This window comes from Sorex araneus, chromosome 3, assembly GCF_027595985.1.
Source record: "Sorex araneus isolate mSorAra2 chromosome 3, mSorAra2.pri, whole genome shotgun sequence".
Taxonomy (NCBI): domain Eukaryota; kingdom Metazoa; phylum Chordata; class Mammalia; order Eulipotyphla; family Soricidae; genus Sorex; species Sorex araneus.
Genome location: NC_073304.1, coordinates 99,337,314 through 99,348,623, shown reverse-complemented (window position 1 = coordinate 99,348,623; position 11,310 = coordinate 99,337,314).

Genomic DNA, 11,310 nt, shown 5'->3' with positions numbered 1-11,310 from the left:
CCCCTTGGGGACAAGAGGCCTCAGCTCCAGGACTGGCAGCGCCCACACCTGACTGCTCTCACATACCTGCCGTCAGCGCCGGCTCCAATGCTCCCTCACCTATGCCCACCACATCTGCTGTGCCCCACACACCGGGCCTCTGGGCGCGCGCTGGCATCCTGGCACGCGGGGCCGGGCTGGGGGCGGGGGCGGGAGCCGGGCGCCTTCCATTCCTTCCCTGGGGTGTCCATGAAGGAGGCAGAGCACGGTGCGTGTCTCACTGGTGAGAAGCTTTATGTCTCTCCAACTTGATTTCACAAGGAGATAACTCACCCCCACAAGCGGAAATTAGTCCCTTAAACGCAAACCAGACTCACGAGCTCTCCGCCTGCATCCTGCTGGGCCCCGTCTGTGGGATGGGTGGAGAAGGCAGGCCAGAGGCGAGGGGTGGAAGGGTCTTCTCCATCCTTCCTCTCTGCACCCCTAGACGACCCCCACCCAAGATCCAGCCAGGAGGGGACAAGATGCAGACAAAGGCTGCAAAACTTCCCAGGGGACCTGGGCTGTGCCCTTCCCAGCTAAGGTATTTGGTCACTGGGACTTTACATTGTTGCGCAGGGCCAGCGGGCAGAGGAAGGTGCTGTTCAGGGCCCAGTGGGTGGCACTGGGGGGGTGCTCAGGGTCACACTTAGTAAAGCTCAAGGGGGCAAGGAATGTGTGGTGGGGATCAAACCCAGAACATTGAACATGCCAGGCATGTGCTCTGACACTTGAACCACACCCTCAGTCCTCAACAAGATTTGAAAAATTTTTTTGTGGGTTATGTGGGGGGTGTTGGAGCCACATCCATCAGTTTCAGCAGGGCTTACTCCTGGCTGTGCACTCAGGGATCACCCCCGGTGGGCTCGGGGGATCCTACAGGATGCCGGGAATTGAACTCAAAGCAAAACAAGCACCCTCCCCTCTGTGCTATCATCTGACCCCAAGAAGATTTAAACTCTATCTTCCTGTGTCAGGTGATGCTGGGGATCAAGCCCAGGGCCTCGAGGACACAGCACCAATGCTCTGGGATAAGCTGGCCACATCCCTGGCCCAAGACTTTAAAGCTCATTTGTTGATTCTAGACAGAGTGAATCTCTGTTTTGCAGGGAACATCTGCAAAACCCACACTGGGTGCGCCCTGGGGGAGAGAGGTGCCAGCTCAGGGACAACAGGCCAGTCGGTCTGCAGGTTCCAGGGAAGGTTCTGTGTGCCACAAGCACCTTGGAAAACAGCTCAGGGCAGTGGTGTGTGTGAGTCTATGAGAGTGTGTATGAGTGTGAACGTGTGTATGTGTGACTGTCTCTGAGTATGTGTGACTATGGTTGTGTAACTATGTGAGTATGTGTCACTGTGACTTTGGGTAACTGTGTGACTATGTGTGGGTATATGTGTGTAACTGCGTGACTCAGTCTGAGTGTATGTGTGCGTAACTGTGTGACTTTGTGTATAACTGTGTGGCTCTGTGTGTAACTGTGTGACTCAAGTGTGAGTGTATGTGTGTATAACTGTGTGACTCTGTGTGTAACTGTGTAACTCTGTAACTGTGAGACTCAGTGTGAGTTGTGCATGTAGCTGTGTGACTGTGTGTAACTGTGGCTAAGTGTTTGTATAACTAATGACTGTGTGACTGTGTGACTGTGTATACAACTGTGCATGACTCTGTGACTGTGTGTGACTATGTGTAAGTTGTGGCTACGTGAAACTATGTGATGGTGTATATGTATTTAACTGTGTAACTGTGTGTAACTGTGTGACTTTGTGTGTAACTGTGTGACTGTGTGTGTCACTGTGTGACTATAATTGTGTGAGTGTGTAACTATGTGACTCTGTGTGAGGGTATGGTGTGTGTACCAGTGTGGCTGTGTGTGACTGTATGTGTAACTGACTCTGCGTGTGTAACTATGTGACTGTGTATATGTGTGACTGTGTGACTATGTAACTGTGTGACTGTGTGTGCGTGCTTGCTTCTTTCCTAAAGGAAGCTCCTTTCCGCAGCCTCTGAGGTCAGGGAGAAGTCAGAGGCAAAGGGGTTCAGGGTGGGGGTGGGGGGACCGGCCTGTTTGCAGCAGACAGATGTCATAGGGGAGGCTCAGAGGGGCCTAATTGTTCTTCAACTCAATGCCACAGACCAGCCCAGGGGCCTCCCAGGAGCCTGAGCACTTGGGGGTGGGGGTGGAGGCTGGCTCCTCCTTCCCAGAGCCCGTTCCTGGAAGAGGGCTCCCGCCCTGCCGGCTGCCCTGGCCTGTCTGCTGACTCAGCGCGGATGAGGCGCTATTTGATGCAGTGCAGGCGCTCACACCGCCAGTCTGATCCCAGGGATTTGGGGTGCCTCTGGGACTGGTTGTCAGCGTCCAGGGACACAGCTCTGCCTCTCTTCCTCCCCTGCCCTTCCTCCTCCTCCTCCCTCCCCAGCTGCATAGAGCCTGGCCCGGAACTTCAAAGATGGTTTGTGTCCTGGTGACCACTGCTCCACATTGCATTTGTCCTGTGCCATCACTGTGGTACCCTGGTTTCCTCCATCCAGATGCCCCCGAGCCCACTGCTTCCACACCAGGGTCCAGAATGCCCTGCGGCTTCAGGGAGCTGCACACCCAACGGAGCAAGCAGTTCTTACCTGATCTGATTTTGTTTGGTTGGTTTTTGTTCATTTTTGCTATGCTGTGGGATTACTCCTGGCTCTGCACTCTGGGATCACTCCTGGGGACCCTACAGGATGCCAGGTATTGAACCCAGGTTGACCATGTGCAAGGCAAGTGTCCTGCCCACTGTATTATCACTCCAGCCCCATAATTTGTTTTTTTTTTAATTTTGATTTGGGGGCCACGTTCAGCAAATCAGATCAGGGCTTCATCCTGGTTCTGTGCTCAAGGATCACTCTCAGTGATGCTCAGGGAACCGTATGCGGGGCCAGGGACGGAGCTGGAACCTACTGTGCGCAGGAAGTGGATTGCTGACAGCCTTCCCAGCTTCCCTTACCTTATCTTAAAGAAAACTTGAAGTAATTGGGGTCAAGTCTGGGCCAAGGTGTCTCCTGGCCTCGTTTGCTCATTCATTCATTCATTCATTCATTTTTTTTTCATGCTTTTGTTCATCCCACATATACTGGTCACATACTAAGTTCCAGGCACGGTGCCAAGGATGAGAACACAGCAGTAAGCAGGTGCCAGCCTCTGTGACGCAGCTGAGCAGGGCACAGGAGGTGGAGGAGGAAGTCTGGTCCCTGCAACCTGGTCAGGGAAGGTCAGGAAGGGATGAGCAGGGCCAGATGTACGGAGCACGAGTCTCTGTGGCAGTGGGATGTGGTGACCCACCAGCCTGGGCCATGGAATCTCATCCCCCCAGACCCACCTGCTGGCCTCAATGACTCCACGGCCCAAGAACATGTGACCAGCCCACTAGGCAGAGCCCCAAGGCCCAGGGACTGCCTGTCTGCTCCCTCCGCTCCTCACATGCCCCAACTACTCTTGAAGGGTCAGAAGGTGGAGGGGACAGAAACCCCAGGGTTACTTCGGGTCGCATGGCTCAGGCCAAGACAGGACGCTAACTTGTCCTTCCCAGTTGTACCTTCCCAGCTTGAAACTAGAAGGGTTTGTTGCTGGGATGTGCCAAGGGGAGCATTAGGGAGGTGCCCATGATCCCTCTCTGCCTCCAGAAGAGAGCCGGCCGCCAGGGTTCCAGAAATCTCCCAAAGCCTGGCCAGGCCGGTTCTCCAGAGGGGTCCCAACTCCCATCCACAGATTCAGAGATCAGCCTGGGAAGGACGGATAGGAGATGGGAGACTGAGAGAGATGGACCGCAGAGGTGGGGGACACAGGTGGCGGCAGCTGCCAGGGTTTCCTGGAGGAGGCAGCGAGTGGGGGAGAGCATTTGCAATGGTCTTAAGATGAGGTCTTCAGAGAAGGGGAGTCGGTGGGAACATTCAGATGGGGCAGAGGCCAGCACGCGGGAGCAGCCCAGGCCAGCAGGATTTAGACAGGAGTACAGGGCTGCAGGCCAACGCCACGCCTGCTCGCTGTGGGAGGGTCCCACGGAGCTGACGTGGCTGCTGGCCCGGCCCCTCCATCAGGAGGCAGCCTGTGAAGGCCCGGCCAGGACAGCCTTCCTTCCTGCCTGTGTTTTTGTTCAGCTTGATTAAATCAGAGGAATTCTGGTGTCCAGGAGCAGGGGCTGCGTGCGTGCCTTGGGTTGTGGCGGCAGATGCTCAAAGGAAGGGGGGAGGCACCCCCAGAACCTGCCTGGGGATCTCCAGTCCCCCAGAGTCCCTCCAGACCCTCAATAACACCCCCAGAATTTGAGAAATACCCCTAGAGGCCCAGGACCTCGTTATCACCCCCGTGAGTAATGTCAGTAATACGCCAGAATCCCCCAAGTCTGGGGAGCACTGTTTGGAGCAAGAAATCCAAAACCAGGTGAACAGCTTCAAGGAGACTCAGAGGACTCCCTCCTCTAGTGCTCACCACTCTCCCAGCCAACCCCTTGGCTCTGAGGCCAGCTGCACCTCCAAAATGAAGTTGCACAAACCCCAGCAGCAACTCTCCCCCCCACCCCCCCCCCCACACACAATCATCAGTAACACAGCAGGAAATGTCTAAGGTGTGTTTTGGTCTAGGAATGGGGGCGCACAGTCCCCCAGCAGCCCGGGGAGAGGACGGCCAGGCAGAGCTGCCCCATGCAGGCCTGGGAGCACAGGGGCGCCCCCGTCTGGATGGTGCCTGAAGGAGCAGCCTACCCCCGCACACAGGTGCCTGCCGAGCCCCAGACTGTGGGTTGCAGACAAGGTGGGGCGGGGCTCAGCCTCCCAAGGAAGAATGAGTGACTTGCTCCCTCCTACCTCCCTGGCCATGTGCTCATCACTGCATTACCCTGCAGCCCACTCCCTGCCCCCCACCCCTTGCACTCTTAGAGCATGAGGAACAGGCTGCTGCTTGAGGAGGGGCCGAGGGGAGGAGGCCAAGGAGGGGGCAGCTGTTGGGGGCAGCATGTTCCTTCCCCCCGCCCCAGGGCTAAGCCAGCTCTGACGCGGAGGAGGGCTTGCAGGGAGGCCGATTCCAGCCCCAGACAAAGGCAGCTTTCTTCCCCACACAGGGTAGTGAGCCCCCCGTCAGGGCAGGCAGTCAAGAAGAGATATCAAGATATCCTTTGCCTTCAGGGACATGCAACTTAGTCCAGTTCCCCAAACCTGGGGTCCCCCTTTTCAGCATGTCATTCTGGGGGAATGGGAGCGGGGGGTGGGCCCCAGCACCCGAAAGGTAACTTCCTGCTGGCTGCCGCAGGTGCCCCGAGCCCTCCCTCCTGCCTCCATCTCTGACCACAAGCAGGCTGCGGCTCTTGTCTGCTGCGGGCCTGGCTTGTGGACACAGGCTCACTCTGCCATCCCTCAAGGATGTCCGAGTCTCCATCCTCAGCCCTGCCACCGCCTCTTAGTGTGTGCTCTGGTCCCCCACCCTACCCCGAGGGCTGTGTCCCGCTCCCCTGCCTGTTCCTGTCCTACCTGGTCCGCGTGGCTGGGTTCTTGCTGCCTTCCCCTTAAGTCCTTCTCCTGATGGGCCGCTTCCTGTCTGTGGTGACCCCCAGAGTCTGGGCAGATAGGGTGCTCCCCTACCACAAGACCCTCCTCTGAATGCCAGCACTGGAGTTTTCGGGGACCCGGAGCCGTGGCCGGACCCCAGCGGTACTTCCAACACCTGCTCTCAAAGGTGCTGGATTTCCTGCCAAGGCAGTCCCCCTCCTCCCTCCACCCGCTCACGCCCTGCCCCTCCTCCCGCTCCCCCGCCCTGATCCCCCATCAGAGCAGCCCAGCCCACCAGCCTCCTCCAGCTCAGGCTCACAGCCGGGGGGCCTAGGGGGCCCCCCACTACACACCGTCTCCCAGGAGCCTCTCCACCCCAAACCATTTGCCAGAAACTTGATCTCCTTCCTTGGCCTCAGTTGCCTCTGCCAGGCTGCCTGGGGCTTTGATGGTGAGTGTCCCCAGCTGTGGCCCTGGAAGGGCTCAGAAGCGCCCCCCCTCACTTGTCACATCCATCACTCCCGGGCTCTGATGAATTGTACCAGGCCCAGAGAAACCACCAGCTACACTTTGAATAACCCCATCAGCAACCTGCTGGGGCTCAGCTAGGGGAGGGGGGCTGCACAGGGGGCGGTTGTCACACTTCCATGGGTCTCTGGCTCAGATTTCAGGTAGAGGCCATTTCACGGAAAGCCAAAAGGATGGCTTTCTGTTCAAGCTCTCAGAGCCAGAGCTGAGCCTCTCTCCAGCAAAAGGCGGGGCTCACCGCAGACCAGCCCCAGACTGCAGGAAGAGTCACCCCAGATCCCAGGGTTGGCTAGGCACACCCTACCCCATCCTCAGAGGGGCACAAAAGCCACAGAGAACAAAAACGGGCTTTACTGGAGTGCCAGGGAGGGAGGGAAGCGGAAAGGTGGGGCTGAGAAGGGCTTTGGGGGTACCTCTGTGGTAGAGCATGGGGCTTGTAGGAGCGAGGCTGTGAGTTTGATCCCCAGCACCCCCCATATCCCGAGTGTCCTCTCCCTACAGCCACAGAGTGTGCAAACTCCAGCATACCCCCACCAAGGCGTGCGAGGGCCACAGGCAGCGAGGAGGCAGCTGGAGAGGCATCTTCTGAATCCTGGATGGACAAAGGGGTGCAGGGGTGCAGGGGCAAAGGCCGGGGCGCCTGGGACACAGGCTGAGCTTTAGGGCTTCTGTGATGGCAAAGACTTGGGCACAGGAGGCCCAGTGATGCGGGTGATGCCAGAGCTGTGCCAGGTCTGTGAGGGGCAGAGAGGAAACCAGGAAGGAGTTGGCCAGCCCTGACCTGACCAGAAGCTGGCCGGTGGACAGGCGGGGGCTTCAGGAGAAAGGGCCACACATACAGAAAGAGAAAAATCCCTCTGGCCCTGTGTGCGATTCGTAAGCACCCGCTTATGAATGCAGAGAAGATGGCCAAGAGTGTTTGTTTGGGTTGTCTTTTTTGTTGGTGGTGGGGAGTGGGGGGTGGGGGAACCATCCCCAGCAGTGCTCAGGGCTTACTCCTGGCTCTGTGCTTCAGGGATCACTCCTGACAGGGCTCGTGGGACCATCTGCAGTGCCAGGGATTGAACCAGAGTCAGCCCTGTACTATCTTTCCTGCCCCCAAAGTGCTTGTAAATGGCAAAACTTGGCAGCAAGCCCAGTCCCCATCAGCAAGCTTTGGAGAGTCTTGGGGCTGAGGCGCCCCCAAGCTGTCACAAAGGAGGCACACCTGTGAGAGCTGGCCGTGATAGAACCTTCCAGATCTATTGCCAAGGAACTGGAACCAAGAACCAAGCTGCCGAACAACACATGAAACACGCTCATTGACGTTCCGTTCAACCAGGTCTGAGAGCGTGTACATGCATGAAGGGGCTTAGCATATATACAACAACCCGTTCTCGGTGGCCACAGCGTGGGGAGAATGGAGGGTGTTCCACTGGTTTGAAATGCATCACGCACACCTTGATGGATGTGAACTGGACCATGTGGTGATTGCTTTGCAATAGATGTAAATGTCACATTTTCCTATGGCACAGCCGCAACTAATATTTCATCTGTCAAACGGGCCTTGTTGGAAAACCAACTTTGCATGGACAATGATGTTTTTGTAAGCAAAAAAAAAAAAAATGACAGAAGGCTGCAGAGAAGCCTACCAGGCACGAGGCCCTAAAAAGGCATCCCATGTGGTGAGTTGGATTCCATCCCTGCCTCGGATAACAGCTTCCCCGGGGCTTTCTCCTATCACAGTTGTAGTTTTTGTTTGGGGGGAGCACACCCCGCAATGCTCAGGGGCTACTCCCAGCTCAGTGCTCAAGGGTCGCTCTCAGCGGTGCTTGAGGATGACCCCAGGGTTCCTGTATGCGAAGCCTGTGTCCCACTCCTGTGAGGCTGGCCCTGGCCCCACAGGTCCTCATGGAGCTAGATGCAGCTGCGAGATAGAAGGGAAAAGCTGCACCAAACTGGCAAAGACGCACGTTCTTAAAGAGAAAGGGGCTTCTTCCTTTGGAAAGGAGGGGCTTGGGGCTACTCCTGGCTCTGGGCTCGGGACAGTGTGCAGTGGCAGTGCCGGGGTGGAGGACTATCTGCAAGGCAAGAGTCCTTTTCCCCACTGTACCTTCTCCAGCCGCAGAGGTAGACCCAGAGGTGTCTGCTGGTACCTCCTGTCTACTCTGCTCGCACTCCATCTCTGTCCTTGCGGCCTGTCGGCCCTTCCCCAGCAGCCTCTCTTTCCATCTGATCAGTGTCTGTCTCTGGCCCACACAGGGTCGGTCTGACTCAGGATGTCTCCTGTTCTTCAGCTTCTTCTCTGTCCGTTGCTGTGTATCTGCGCTTCTCTCTTCTTCCTTCCAGCTAGCTGGAATGTGGCTGTGACAGCTGGATCTCAAGCCGCCACACCAGACTATGAGGTAGAAGTCCTGAGTTAGAGGGGATAGAGCGGCAAGTCAGCTGCAAAGACAGCTGAAGCTAAGGCCAGACCACAGGGCAGAGCAAACGTTGCTCTACCCACCCCGCTCACCTGTTCAGGGAAAACTGAGACCCAGTGAGGCCAGATGCTGCGGTGGGTCTGCGAGTGAGCCGTGAGGAGTGTGGCTAAGAATCAGCCCGTACCTACCTCATCCTCCTGCTCCTTCCCCAGAACTCTCCCTTGGTTTGGTTTTGGGTCACAACTGGTGATGCTCAGGGGTGACTCCTGGCTCTGCACTCAGGAATTATACCCGGCAGGCTCTGGAACCAAATGGGATGCCGGGGATCGAACCCCCGTTGGCCACGTGCAAGGTAAGTGCCCTACCCGCTGTACTGTCACTCCAGCCACCAGGGCCCAGACTTTGGGCTCTGCTCCGGTCTTTGGTTGGGGACCCCTCTGTGGCTCAGCTCCAAGGGTGACAGGCCTGGGTCACATCTCCGAGCGTTCTGTCTGATGAGGGCCTGGAAGACCCTCTACCCACCAGCGCTCATGGGCAGGTCTGTCTGTCGGGTCTGCCTTTCCCATATCTGACACTGGTCATTTCCTGTCCTGCGGCCTCTTCTCTGGACATTGCTGTGTGTCCCTGCCTCTGGTTTCTCCCTTTCTGTTCCTTACCCTTCTGTCCCTGAGCCGTAGAAGAGTCACCGCCTCTGAGGGTCCGGGCAGGATCCGTGTCGGGGCCCAGGCATGAGCTGACTTGGCCCTCCCTTGGCCAATTCTGAACCCCTGAAGTCACACACACACACACACACACACACACACACACACACACACACCGGCAAACTGCACATCTCCAACTCAGGGGGGTGAGGGCTGGGAGGCAGTGAGGAAGTGGGGTGACCAGGCCACCAGGAGTGCTATGGCATCAGCTTGAGGCCAGGAACCTATCCCCCCGCCTCCAGAAGGTCCATTTCTCCTGGGACAAATGAACCGGGGTCCTGGCATGGTCGAGGGGTCACCGATCCAGCCCGGGCCCCTCCAACTGCTGCTGCGTGCAGGAGGCCAGCACTAGCTACAGAGCTATAAGGACTCTCTGACAGTGCTCCGCACTGCAGCCTGGAAGGGCTCTGGACAGATAGAGCCTACAGCTAGACAGGGCAGGGGTGTGAGGACAGGAGCAGAGTCACCAGTCTGAGGGACAGTTCCAAGGTGACCAGGTCTCACAGCCACTGAAGGGATGAGACCAGGCCTCTGTATTTTTGTCTTGTTTGGGGGGAGGGGTGGGGCATCACAGCTAGCAGTACTCAGGCTTACTCCTGGCTCCATGCTCAGGATCACTGCTGGTGGGGCTCGGGGGGCCTTATGTGGTGCCAGGGATGGAACCCGGTTGGCTGAGTGTCAGGCCAGTGCCCTTCCTGCTATACTATGGCTCTGGCCCCTCTAATGTCTTCACCACTGACCATCTCGGGGACCAGAGGTCCCACCGGGCAATGAGGAGAGGCTGGTCAGGTTTCTGCGACTCTCTCAGTCCACAAGCACCTGGGACTGAGGACCTGGCGGAGGTCGGGAGAGGGAGGGAGCTGGGTGCTGAGGTCCAGTGGGGAGCCGCAGTGGTGACCACATGGTCACAGGGCTGGGGAGTGAAGAGGCCACCCCTTCCTCCCCCACCCATCTGTCCACGCCTGTTTCTTCATCTGTGCAGAAGGAAAACAGTCCCAGCTCCAGGCCCTGGGGGCACCGGAGCGTCCGCTCACAGATGGCCCTGCCACGGGACAGCAGGTCGGCCACTGAGGGGCCAGCGGCTGGGGGCTGAGCGGAAGCTTGGTCCTTAGGGGTGGGGATCAAAGGCCGCCAGGAGCCTGCAGGGGAGCTGAACTCGGCTGCTGTGAACAGCAGGAAGAGGCCCTCCTGTGGTGGGGGGTCCCATTCAGGCAGCTCAGACTCAGCACTGACCCCTCCCCACCCCAGCTCACCCCTCCTTCATCCCCTCCCTGCCCCCTGCCCCAGGATCATCCTCTCACATAGGTCAAACCTTTGAAGCCCCAGGAGGGAATCAGGGTGTGACAGCCTCTTGGGGCAGAAGCAGGAACCTGGCCCAGCTCCACTTCTGCTCTGGGGACCTCAGTTCCCCATCTGCAAAATGGGGATGGGCCCTGCCCTCGAGGATTCACAGAGGTCTCCAGGCCTTCCCCACGAGTTGAGGCCAGACCCAGAATTGCCTGATCATGGAGGGAGGGGGGTCACTGCCTCATGCCTGTCACTCAACCCATTCCCCACTGCTACCCCATTGGAGCACCAGGATTCATCTCTGGGTCCAAATGAGGGCCAAAGGTCCAGAAAGGGGATGGGTGGAGATAGAACACCAGGTAGCATGATTCCCTGGCATGTGGACAACCTGAATTCTATCCCTGACACTACATACAGTCCCTGAATCCCTTCAGAAGTTGATCCCTGAGCCAGGAGTAAGTCTTGAGCACTGACAGGTGTGATTCAAAAAAACAGAAAACAAATCAAAAAAGTCCCAGGGGTCAGAGTGATAATAAAGCAGGTAAGGTACTTGCCTTGCATGAGGTTGCCATAGGTTTGATCCTGGCCTTACATATGGTCCCTAATCCCTGCTAGGACTGAGCCCTGACACAGAGTCAGAAGTAAGTTCTGGGGCCGGAGTGATAGCACAGCAGGTAGGGAGTTTGCCTTGCACGCGGCCGACCCGGGTTCGATCCCCGGCATCCCATATGGTCCTCCAAGCACCGCCAGGAGTAATTCCTGAGTGCAAAGCCAGGAGTAACCCCTGAGCATCGCTGGGTGTGACCCAAAAAGCAAAAAAAAAAAAAAAGAAGAAGAAGAAGTAAGTTCTGAGCACTGCCAG